Source organism: Panthera leo, chromosome A1 (genome assembly GCF_018350215.1).
Source record: "Panthera leo isolate Ple1 chromosome A1, P.leo_Ple1_pat1.1, whole genome shotgun sequence".
Classification (NCBI taxonomy): Eukaryota; Metazoa; Chordata; class Mammalia; order Carnivora; family Felidae; genus Panthera; species Panthera leo.
Window position 1 is genome coordinate 37,912,143 of NC_056679.1, and position 12,504 is coordinate 37,924,646.

The following is a 12,504-nucleotide window of genomic DNA, read 5'->3' on the forward strand; positions in this document are numbered from 1 at the left end:
CTCTTTTGAAATGTGATTTCTTAAACAAGGCCCTGAGGGTACAAACCATGAAGAATAAAATTTATAGATGGTTAAATTAAAATTAAGGATTTCTGTTCAATGATGCCAAGATAGAATTAATTGACACATGACATATTTAGAGAAGATATTTGCAATACTTAAAACCAATAAGGGCTAATATCTAGATTATATAAAAACTCCTAAATCCTATAAGGAAAAGGAGGAACCAACAGAGAATAAGTAAAAACAAAAACAAAAACAGAACCTAATTCATAAAAAAATAAAGGTGAAGTGTAAAACAAAAATAGAGCTTAAACCCATTCCATTAATTAATGTTGTATTAAAACAACATTGCTCTATTCTTCGAATTTTTCAGATTGGTAAAGTTATGGAGTTGGATAATGCCATGTATTGTCAGGGTGTGGAATGTAGAAGCTTCATGCACTGCTGGCAATGAAAAAGGCTAATGCAATCATTCTGGAAAGCCATCTGGCAGTATTTGGTCAAATTAAGCATGTGAACACTATGATCCAGGAATCTTATTTTTTGGAACTTACCCAGAGAAATCCTTACACATAGTAATAAGAGTGTATATACTATTATAGATTGTGGTAGTGAGGCATGAGAGAACATCTAGTTGCCCATCCCAAGGGCAATGGATAAGGACAATTTAGTGAAGCATATGGTTGAACACTGTTGATATTCATAAGCAATATGGGTAGATATTTTAAAATTCATTTAAGTATAAAAGCAAATAAAATTATGGGATCTATTACACAGTGCAATTAAACTAAAACTCCTAAACAATGTTTAAAGAACAAATAAAAGTATCTTTATAAAATGCAATAGAATAGTTGACTATGAAGGGAAAATAAAAGGACATTAGGATAGGGAATAAATAGCAAATAAATGTGACTATTGACTAGTGAGGTACAAAAAAAATTAAAAGATCCTTTTCCTAAGTGACTTTCCTGTCTCACAAATTTGGATCTCAGACTCTAAATCCAAAACGTATTCCAGTGTAGCAAATGGGGATCTTAGGAATCTACATCTGATTATTACCTACCAGAACTGATGAGATTGTGTCCTCCAATACCCAGTAAGAAAGCTCCATGTGGTGTAAAATTGGAGATTTTTTCTTTCTTTTCATTTTTCCTTCCCTCCCTTTCTCTGTCTTTCTCCTCCCTGTCTCTCCCTGTCTCATTCTTATTTTATTTATTCCTTTATTTTACAATTTAATATTTTGTGGTGGTGTAGATCGGTTACAGCAGTGGGAAGTTTTTTTAGACCCATGCAGGTTGGAAAAACAACATGATACTTTGATTCCAGAATATCTGCTTATGCATCCCTGCAGAGCTTAGATGTGGGCAAATACGACGAATTATTTAGACAATAGGCCTGGGAATTGGTTAAAGTATGAAATAAGCACCAAATAAAGTGGGGAAATAACTACACTATTCCTAACTGTAGTGACAGTGCTGGTAAACCAAAACAAAAACAGCTAAAGTGGAATAAAGATGGAAACTAAAACAAAGGAAAGTAAATAGTATGGCTTCTTCCACTTAGTGGAAAACCTTCGATGCTTTTGTTGTTGCTACTTGAGCAGAAGTGATATTTATTCATATGACAAGTTGCAACTCTCCATAACCCGAAAGACTCTACAGGTAGATAGGGACCATAACCTGGTAAACAAAATAGTTTGTATTCTGTTAAAGAGTTGGGGCAATTTAAATAGGAGTACTAGCAGACCAGTGCATTATTGCTAATGTGAATTCTCAGAATAAATGATCAGTAGAGTACATCGCTTATCTTAGATTCTTCCTAAATGGAAGGAATTATTGTATTCCCAATGTGGCTACAAACTCTTGTGAGTAGACACTTCTAGACTGCATTACAATTAACTTGTAATGCAGTGGGTGAAGGTGGAAATCTAGCAAATTTACCCTGGGACAAACTTCTCTATTCCCTCTCCAACTAAAAAAATAACATGTTCTTTCCACAACAGTAGGAATGTTAAGGACAGAGACAGAACTATACCAACAATGTGATAATAAGAGATAGACCTTAATTTGGTACTAATGATACAAACCATGCATCCCCAAATCTCTGTTACTTTATGTAACTTGGCTTTGGGAGTGGCAAGAAAATACACAGGAGTAGCCAGCATACATGTTTTAGATGATCAGTAAAAATTGGTACTATCTGCACTTCAACAACCTCCTTCTTAAAAGGGGAACATTAAAGCGAAAATAAAGAAAAGAAGGAAGGACTAAACCAGGTGAAATTATTTAAGTGGCTATTAGAAAATGAAATTAAAAATGAAAGAAAATTGACAGTGTTGCTATTAAGAAACGGTGGCATATCATCAATGGTTGAGTGGTTGAAACAAACTTCAACTCTAGTCATAAGATTTGCTTCATTTATCCTACTTTGGATTCATTAAAATTTAATTATGAGAATCACAAATTAGACAAAACAGTTGATGAGGGGCTAAATCCCCCCCCCCACCGTTTTTAAATAGAAAACCATCTGAGAACAATTAACTGAAGGCAGGGATCTTCTAGCAAAACACCTGAGAGGAGGAGTCAAGGTCTTAGACGATGGCATATGAAAAATGTTTATGAGGAATATGCAAAACTTGTGGAGATGACTGGATATAGACATTTAACGTGAAGTACACATTGGGAATAGAAAAAAGACCCAAAGGTAAAATGTGCAGAGTACAGATGTTCTCTAGTGGATAATTGAAACTTATGACAGGATATATTTTGTGTTATGTCACCATTACATTAGAGTATAATTGAGACCATGTGTGCAAATGGAGAGATCCAAATGTACTATTTTTAAATTGGAGGTGAGCCAAATTTACCCTTGACCTGATTAAAATTGGACATTTGGAAACCTTCGGCATTTCCCTATCTTCTCTAATAAATATTAACTGATATAGAATTCTGGGAAGGCAACAACAGATTATTCCTCCAATTAAGAAAGGGACTGAAGTGGGAGTATTGATTTCCACTAACTAACTTTTTAACAACTCCATCTTGTAGATACATAAGGCAGTTGTTTCATAGAGACAGACAATAAGGCTCTTGGGATCAAACAAAACAATTTCCCTGAGGGATTTGTCTGGAACAGATATGGTAAAACCTATATAACAAGAAATGCAACAAGACAAGGATTATTGATATGTTGTAATAGAGGTGAGTAGGCCCTTTGTACCCATTCTTTTTTTTTTTGTAATATAGTAAAACATTACCCACATTTATGTGGAGTGGACTTCAGTACACTTTCACAGTTTCCCCAAAGGAACATTTAATTCACTGGCATACTGTCATAAAGAAGTACATCAGCACTTAGACTTTAAAGTCATTAGAATCAATTGATGCACTGAGTTGAAAACATAATGATAATTCTTCCACAGACAGGGAAGATAGAAGGACAGTAGTGACATCACCCATGTGACAAATAAAGACTGGCTGATTTAAGTAGACAAAATCTAAGATCTAGAGAGTCGGTGAAATGTTGGGCAATTATAACGAGCTTGGAGTATCTCTCCAAACATGAGAAATTGATCACTATTGTTTACAACCATATAAGAAGTACAGACAGAGACTTATAGGACCATTTATGTTCTGGTGAATCACATCTCTCATTTAGTGATAATGCTGGACCCTATGCAAAAAGTCCTGAGACTTGTATTTAATGAAATCTATATTTGAATGGGGCCTGAAAATAAATATCTATTAAAAGATTTAAAAGGATCATGGCTCAAACATTGCTTGTACGACCTTGTGATCCAAACACTCAATTAATTTTAAGTTTCTGCAATTAAAAAGAGTAAGGAATGGAGCCTTTGGCAGAAATTGAAAGCTATACCTCAGTAAAGATTGAATTTTGGATTTGAAAAATGCCCGTTGTAGCCACTCAATACAGTTGTTTTGAAAGAATTGGTAGCTGTTACTGGGCACACAAAGAGACTACTTTAACATAAAAGGACATCAGAAAACCCTGAGAATAGGAAAACAGACAGCAGTTCAAGATCCAAGATCATCTGATAAGAAATGTTCATGTCCTTTATGAAAAGCCTGCTTCAATGATGGAGACCCCAAGATCTTCCTTCTCATATTGCTACATGGTTTGAACCACATTTTCCCTCATAACCAAGGAAAAGAGGCTTGTTGATTATGTATGAGAGTCCCTGGACTGAAGGTCATGCTTTTGCTTAGAAATCAGTGAAAATAAGCCCTGTAGTTTCTCAAGTTTTGGTGAAGGAAGGTGGGAGTAATTGTAAACTTATACCATAGGTACAGCTGAGTGCCTCAGTGTTGAGCAGTATAGGTATATATTCTCAGAAAAGTGTTAAAATATTTACAGATGTTTTTAGACTAGATACAAATGACTTGATATGCGCTCTAGCAAATGGACCATAGATGATTGGACACTACCAGTGTGGGGTATTCAGTTATGGAAGTTCTTATGGAAATGTAGAGGTAGAATTAAGACTCAGTACTTGGCACAGAAGGAGACTTTAGGTGATCTGATTTTATATTCGTATGATATATGATTTTATATACATATAAAAAGTAACAAACACCTGTGTTAGTGAAATAAGGTGGCACAATGGTGTTCAAGCAATCCAAAAGTAGGCCAGGTAATGAAATATTCCTGTCTAATTCAGTGAACCATTGTTGTGTTAAAAGATTATACTTAGTATCATCAGCAAATAAAGTGCCCAAAGATGGCTTAAAGAAGAATTCCTTGAGGTCAAAGAACTGCATAGGATGACAGGTGAATTATGTCCAACCTCACTGCCCAAAGGACAATTTCATAAGACAATTTTTAATTTGGGGTGCATTGTTTATTTTCAAATTGCACACATTCCCTAAATTCCCAGTGACAAAAATATATATGATAGTTTAATTAGCCCTAGCTCCAACAGGCCAAGCAGTAGCGTTAGGAACAGAATACAGAATTCTGAATTACACCCAAATTAAAATACTAGAAGCTTGTCATCATGCTGAAAAAGGTTTGCTAATCTTAATATGTACATTAATGGGAGCTCTCTTCCAAGATTGGTTATGTCTGGTTGTCAGTATGGAAATAAAATAAAACAGGGGCACCTGGGTGACTCAGTCAGCTAAGCGTCCAACTTCAACTCAGGTCATGATCTCTTGGTCTGTGAGTTTGGGCCCTGCACCCAGCTCTGTGATGGCAGCCTGAAGCCTGCTTCAAATTCTGTGTCTCCCTCTCTGCCCCTCCCCCGCTCTCTCTCGCTCTCTCTCACTCTCTCTCAAAAATAAACATTGAAAAAAATTTTAAAAACTTAAAAAATTATTAAAAATATAAAACAGCTTTTGATGTATTAAACTTGTTGATAGGACACCACAGATACCAACAATGCTGCGAGAGGGTATAGACCCTCACTAAAAGAACTAATAACTATTTTAACCTTTATGAAATCTATATTTATTTCTTTTTAACTTTTTAAATGTTTGTTTACTTTTTGGAGAGACAGATAGCATGAGTGGGGGAGGGGCAGAGAGAGAGGAAGACAAAGAATCTGAAACAGGCCCCAGGCTCTGAGCTGTCAGCACAGAGCCCTACACAGGGCTCAAACGGGGAGATTATGACCTAGGCCGGAGTTGGACGTTTAACAAACTGAGCCACCCAGGCACCCCTCAAATCTATATTTTGAAGATCAATGGCCAGAAATGCTAGAGATCTGAATGGTAGGTTGTTCATTTACAAAATATGAATACCATGCTGAAATTAGAGCAGAACATTACTTAGGAGTGAGGTCTATAAATTGTTTTCTATGAACTCAGGTACTATAAATATAGGAGAACTTATATTTTTCATGGTTTAATTTCATTCATTTCAGGAATGAAGGGCCAATGCTATGTCTTTCCTTTGGGGCTAAGTGAGGCGTGTTGCTTAATTAACGATAACTGGAAGCCTGAGTTGGAAAGAGCTTAATTTATCATATCTGACATATGACTATCTCTAGAAATAGAATCCAGAATTTAGTGAAAACTGGCTTCTAGTTATAACTGCAGGCATTAGACATGTAGTTTCTGTGGAGAAAGAATAGAAAATGATACTGTATCATGCATGAGTGTTAAGCTTTTAAAAATCTTTCTGCCATACCTGTAGTATAGAATGAAATTTGGTTAATTCTAATTGACTAAATGAAAATAGAAAATATGTAGATTATGATCTCAATTATTAGACAATATTGGGGGGGGTCTATTTTGAAAACCTTAAATGTTACAATACCTATGAAAAATGGCCAGAAAAAAAAAAAAAAAAGTATATTTGGTCTCAGAAGATTACAAATGAAACCAATCATCTATACATATAAAAAGTTTCAAGTAACTGTGGATTATAGCAAAAAGAGAATATTCTCATAAAAGTAATCTAAATAAGGGTTATGGTCACAATTAAAAAGATTTATGTAAAGAATTTACACTCATTGGTTACTGGTAAATGTCGGGTTAAGAGTATATTGATTCCTTTGTAATGTTCTCTTTGTTAGCAATCGATTTGTCTACGGTTTAATCAGCTTAAGAATCTCCAGTTATGTTTAATAATTTGTTGTTTCCTAAGTATGTCATGTGTGCCCTTACTTCCAAGTCTCTTTATCACTATGAAATTTCCTAGAAAGATTCTGATCTTTTTGCCTCACCATGTCTGAAGCATTCTTCAAATTAACTCCTCATGGAAGCTTTACCTATCCCTGAGTTTGGGTTATGTGTATTTTTTATTTGCTTCTCTACAACTATAATCAATTCTAGTCCAAATCACCATTTACTTCTTCATCTTGATTTTTGGACCAGAGTGCCGTGTAATTCACAGACTACAGCATCAAAATCACATGGGAGGTAATTTAAAAAAAAATATGTCCTTGGATCTCACCTTAGACTTATTAAATCAGAAACTCTAGAGCCTGGGAATTGGCTCTGGTGATTCTCAAAAGCACTAATATTTGAAAAACCTTTGCTCTACTCTATGCTCTCCTAAGCAGCCTATGGATGAAGCTTTCTGACATGAAGTTCGGTAAGACTATAGAACTTCAACACTTCAACCAATTAGTTTCCTGTTGGATCAGACTTCTCAAATATCAGTGTTTTATAATTCCTTTAATAGGAATAATAATAACAATAATAAAGTAGCATAGGCTGCAGTGTTTATTATATCATGTGCTGTGTTTTAAGCACAAACACACATCTAGGAATGAAGTTACTGTGATTTACGTTTTTTGTTACTATAAATCAAAGAAAATTTAATAATTACATATAAGCAAAATTGGAGAAACAAATATTGAAATTAGCAATATTAATTCAATGGAATAAATCTACTTCATTAGCATGAAATTGCTGAATGCAAAATAAATCTGATTAAATTGACAGTTGGTGCTCAACTTCTTTTGAGCTTATCATGATTAATGTTGAGGGTTATGATGGCTCTCAGTCTTACTCAATTTTTAAAATATAAAATACCATGAAACTTTCATTTGGATAGAAAAACACAATAGATTTTGGTCTTCCTTGGCCAGAATACTAACTTATTTGCCAAATATTTTTTATTAAATTAAAACTATTTAAAAATTTTAATTATAAAGTTTTTTTGTTTGTTTAGAGGAACTGCCATTTTATTGGAAACCCCATTGTGGGTCTGGAGAGCCCATCTTTCACTGTGAGCCCTACTAAGGAATAGATTTGGGGGGTACACCTGCTGAGAAGGGTCTGGAGTTCCACATTATGAAATTTTTTAAAAATGTTTTTATTTATTTTTGAGACAGAGAGAGACACAGCATGAGCAGGGGAGGGGCAGAGAGAGAGGGAGACACAGAATCTGAAGCAGGCTCCAGGCTCTGAGCTGTCAGCACAGAGCCTGACATGGGGCTCGAGCTCACGGACTGTGAGATCATGACGCAAGCTGAAGTCGGACGCTTAACCGACTGAGCCACACAGGCGCCCCAAAGGCCCACATTATAGCCTCACCATCCAGAGCAGGCAGGTCACCTTGGCACTCCTACTCCCCATCCGGCTCCCAGGCCTGGGAAAAGCAGAGCAGAGCCATGGAGGGGGCCTAGAACCAAAAGCGCAAGGCTCAAGCACCGCTCCAATGTCCAACCAAACCCCAAGCCTGTGCTGCTCCTTTTAAGGAAGGGCCGCAGAAAGGAGTCTGCCAGACATGGACTGGACTATAGCTGGAGGGAATGCAGGACTAGGGGTGGAAGAAGAAGAGGCTGTCAGGAAAGGAGCCACAGAAACAAAGATAAAGCCAGGAGAGCACAGGAGAGTTCCCAGCAGGAGGCGGGGATGGTGAAGGGGCGGGCCCGGCCATGTTTGAGTAGCTCCAAGCAGGTTGGAACCAGTTCTGCAGATGCTGCCCACTGTTCCGTGCCTGGGGCTCACCTCCATGGAGTAGCGCCCAATCTTCTCACACACAGGTGAGCAGGGAGCGGCAGTGAAAGGGGAGGGGGTGGCAGGGTCCCTGGAAGGGCGACAGTTCTTCCCCCAACTCCAGTCCCACCCGCCAGCCAGCCAGTTGGCTTTGAGAGTGTAAGTTGTGCGCCATTTTTTCCCATTACTGCCAACAATTTTCCTGGCAGACGTTTGCTCTCCCTGCCCACTGCAGTCCACCTGCTCGGTCCAGGGTCCCAGGTTCACTCGCAGAAGCAGATGGCGTGGATGGCATGGTGCTTCTGACAGCGAGGAGTCACCAATCCTCAGTGAACCAAACTAAGGTTTAGAGCAGGGACACACCGGGGTGGGCTTCCCAGTTTGTTAGGACGCAGCAGGCTTTCGGGGTGACCTGCATGTCACCCTGAGTTGAGAAGAGGAGAGTGTGCAGATCAAGGCAGCTGGAGTTTTAGAGCTGTATACTGTAAGGTAAACTATACATGAAAAGAGCCTCAGAGATAGGTGGAGAATCCCTCTCAAGTATGCAGCGGAGCACTAATTCACACGCATTTGAGGAAAATACCTGAGGCTGGGAAAAGAACCACCTGATACATGTTTAGAGAAAACAATCTCCAGAGCTCAAATAGAGCAACGAGTAGTTTGTGTTTCACGGAGGTGTAAAATGTTATAAATCTTGGGCCATTGAGTGGAGTACTAAGAAAGGTATTGCCTCAGTAGTGAAATAAAATTAGCCAAGACTAAAGACTTGCTCTGGCCTTATGTGAGGTTCAAACTACTTCCAAGTAACCCAACTGGGTTGAAATGAAACCTCAAGAATAATTTAGGTATGTAAAAATATTCGGTGCTCAAAAAGGTAAAACTCATTGTGTCTGGCATTCAATCAAAAATTACCAGTCAAGCAAAGAAGGATGAAAGTATGACCAAAATGAGGAGAAATTAAAGAGACCAGAAATGAGATACCAAAATTAACTATGGGCTGAACATCATTAACATATCTCTCTATCTCTATCTCTATCTCTATCTATCTCTATCCAAATCTATCTATAGATAGATAGATCTCTGTGCCAAACCATATCTATGATACCGTTGTATTTATTGTTTACATAAGTTATTGCCACAACAACATGTAGGCAGTTTAAATGTCTTTTTGAATAATCAAGTTTCATATGTTCAATCTATTAAAAATCTATTTAGGGGTACGTGGGTGCCTCATTCAGATAAGCCAGCTACTTTTGATTTCAGCTCATGTCATGATCTGACAGTTGGTGGGATTGAGCCCCGTGTTGGGCTCTGTGCTGACAGTATGGAGACTGTTTGGGATTCTCTCTCCCTCTTTCTCTGCCCATCCCCTGCTCACTCACGTGCATGCTCTCTCTCAAAGTAAATAAATAAACATTAGAAAAAACCAAACTACCATTTAAAAATATGCACATGTGGGAGGGTGGGTGGGCAAGGATCACCAGTGATGACCCCAGGCAAAGCTGGTGCTCCTGCCCCAGTGCCCAACTGGTTGGACCTGCTTAGGCATGATCTAGGTGACCCTCATCTTCAACACCATGGGAAGCCAAGGCTTTCCAAGTTCTACAAGCCCTACAGAGAAGATACACAACAGCCAGTCATCAGGGAGACATTCTATTTGGTATCTAAGAGAGATGAAAATGTAATTTCTTAGAAGGAGAATTGTTAATTGGAGGATCTGACAACAAACTGATTTATAGACATTATGCAACATTATACTTGGTCTTCTATGTGGATTCTTCACAAAGTGAACTTGGCATTTTAAATCCAATTCAATCACCCAGGAAGCCCAAGATTCATGGATCTCTTACCATGTGTATACAGATTTGACCCCCAAACCCACCAATCCCTGCTTGCTGAAAATCTTTCATAATGTCCTTAGAACTCAAAGTATTTGTGGAAACATTAGACAAGCGTTTTGAAAATGTCTGTGAACTGGATTTAATTTACAATGTAGACAAGGTTCACAATATTCTTGCAGAAATGGTGATGGAGTGAATGGTATTGGAGACAAAAATGAATGAGATTGTTACACAAATTCATGCACAAAATGAACTGGAGAAATCTGAGGCTGGCTTTGCAGGATCTCTAGCCTGTGCTGTATCAGCTGTAAAAAATATGAATCTTCCTGAGATCCCAAGAAATATTGACACTGCTGATATCAGTATAAAAAAGAAATATTGATATTGCTGATACCAAACCTGCCCTTTATTTAAAATAAAAAATTAAAAAGGCCACTCCCAGATAAAATCCAGGGGAAAAGTCATTTAAGTTTACCATGCAGTTGTTTACCAAAAATAGAAGAGGAGAGTCTTAACTTTTGCTCTTGGATTGAAGTCCAGATACTGTGTAGAAGTTGTGTGAAATCAGTATGGAAGCTGAACATTGCTTTTTTTGCTCAGTGATTTTGAAGAAACTGAGTAGTACCCCTGTGATATTTCTCTTTCTTTTCTGAACTACATTCCCATATCCACCTAAGGCATGCCTCTATGGACTGACTACTACAGTATTTCAAAAAGTGTTTGAGACATTTCTTTAAATTATGTCCTTTAAGCAATCCAAAATGTTGTTTTCTGTATGGTTCACAAGAGCAGCATTCCACAATTCTTTCTGTCATTTGTTACAATTGTTATTTAAAAAACTAAGTATGTATTGCGTGAAAACATTATGACCTTTGTCTCTCTTTTTAAATTTATTTTTCAATTAAAAAGGACCATTTTATTGATAGTAAGTACCATTCACCTTAGAAAAAAGAGCTTTGGAAAAAGGCTGATTTACTACATGGCCTCAGCATGAAGCCTAGGTAGGGCCTTCTATATCATAGCAAATCTAGATAGTACTATCAACATACTCAAATTTCGTGGGAGAAAACAGTGGTAATTGGGTAAATCAAAACACCCATTTCTTGTACGAGCTGCCTCTTCAAGAGATGTGCGAAGGTGATATATCACTCCATTCTGGCCACTGCTGAGGTCATTCTAGGTAGTCAGTCTGTTGTCTGGATACTAGCCTTGGTAGTCCCATCTTGTTGTCCTGGATTTCTGATGCCCATTGAAGGGAGCCTCAGCACACCAGAACAATAATTAAGTCATGATTCTGTCTACCGCCTGAAGTGGCTATGCATAACAAAGCAGGAAACCATCTTCCAATATCTGTATGCCGACTTCTCCCCTCTGTGGGGGTTTGTCCTCGAACTTTACCTATGTCCTCTCCTCTCAGTAAGTTTCTTTTTGTTTTTTAAAGGGTGACTTTGATCTTTTACCTTCCTGTATTTTCTGTGAAATGTGTCATTTTTAACAGATTGGTCATTATTTTTATTATTTATTTATTTATTGTCAAGTTAGCTAACATAGAGTATAGCCTTGGCTTCAGGAGTAGATTCCCATGATTCATCAGTTATATACAACACCCAATGCTCAACCCAACAAGTGCCCTTCTCAATGCTCATCACCCATTTTTCCCACCCCCTAACCCCCCACCCCCATCATATATCAATTTTTTCTCTGTATTTAAGAGTTTCTTACGGTTTGCCTGCCTCTCTGTTTGTATCTTATTTTCCTTCCCTTTCCCTATGATCTTCTGTTAACTTTCTCAAATTCCACATGTGAGTGAAATCACATGATGTCTGTCTTTCTCTGACTTATTTCACTTAGCATAATACCCTCCTGTTCAATCCGCATTGTCTCAAATGTAAAGATTTCAAGCTTTTCCATCACCGAGTAGTATTCCATTGTGTGTGTGTGTGTGTGTGTGTATACACATACATGCCACCTCTTCTTTTTTATTTATTTATTTATTTATTTATTTATTTATTTTTTTAATATATGAAATTTATTGTCAAATTGGTTTCAATACAACACCCAGTGCTCATCCCAAAAGGTGCCCTCCTCAATACCCATCACCCACCCTCCTCTCCCTCCCACCCCCCATCAACCCTCAGTTCTCAGTTTTTAAGAGTCTCTTATGCTTTGTCTGTCTCCCACTCTAACCTCTTTTTTTTTTCCTTCCCCTCCCCCATGGGTTCCTGTTAAGTTTCTCAGGATCCACATAAGAG

At 37.7% G+C, this 12,504-nt stretch overlaps 1 pseudogene; it reads left to right on the top strand.

Annotated features, from left to right (window-relative positions):
* Positions 1–9,958: 9,958 nt before the first annotated feature.
* LOC122229182 lies at positions 9,959–10,634 on the top strand (annotated as a pseudogene).
* The last annotated feature ends 1,870 nt before the right edge of the window (positions 10,635–12,504 follow it).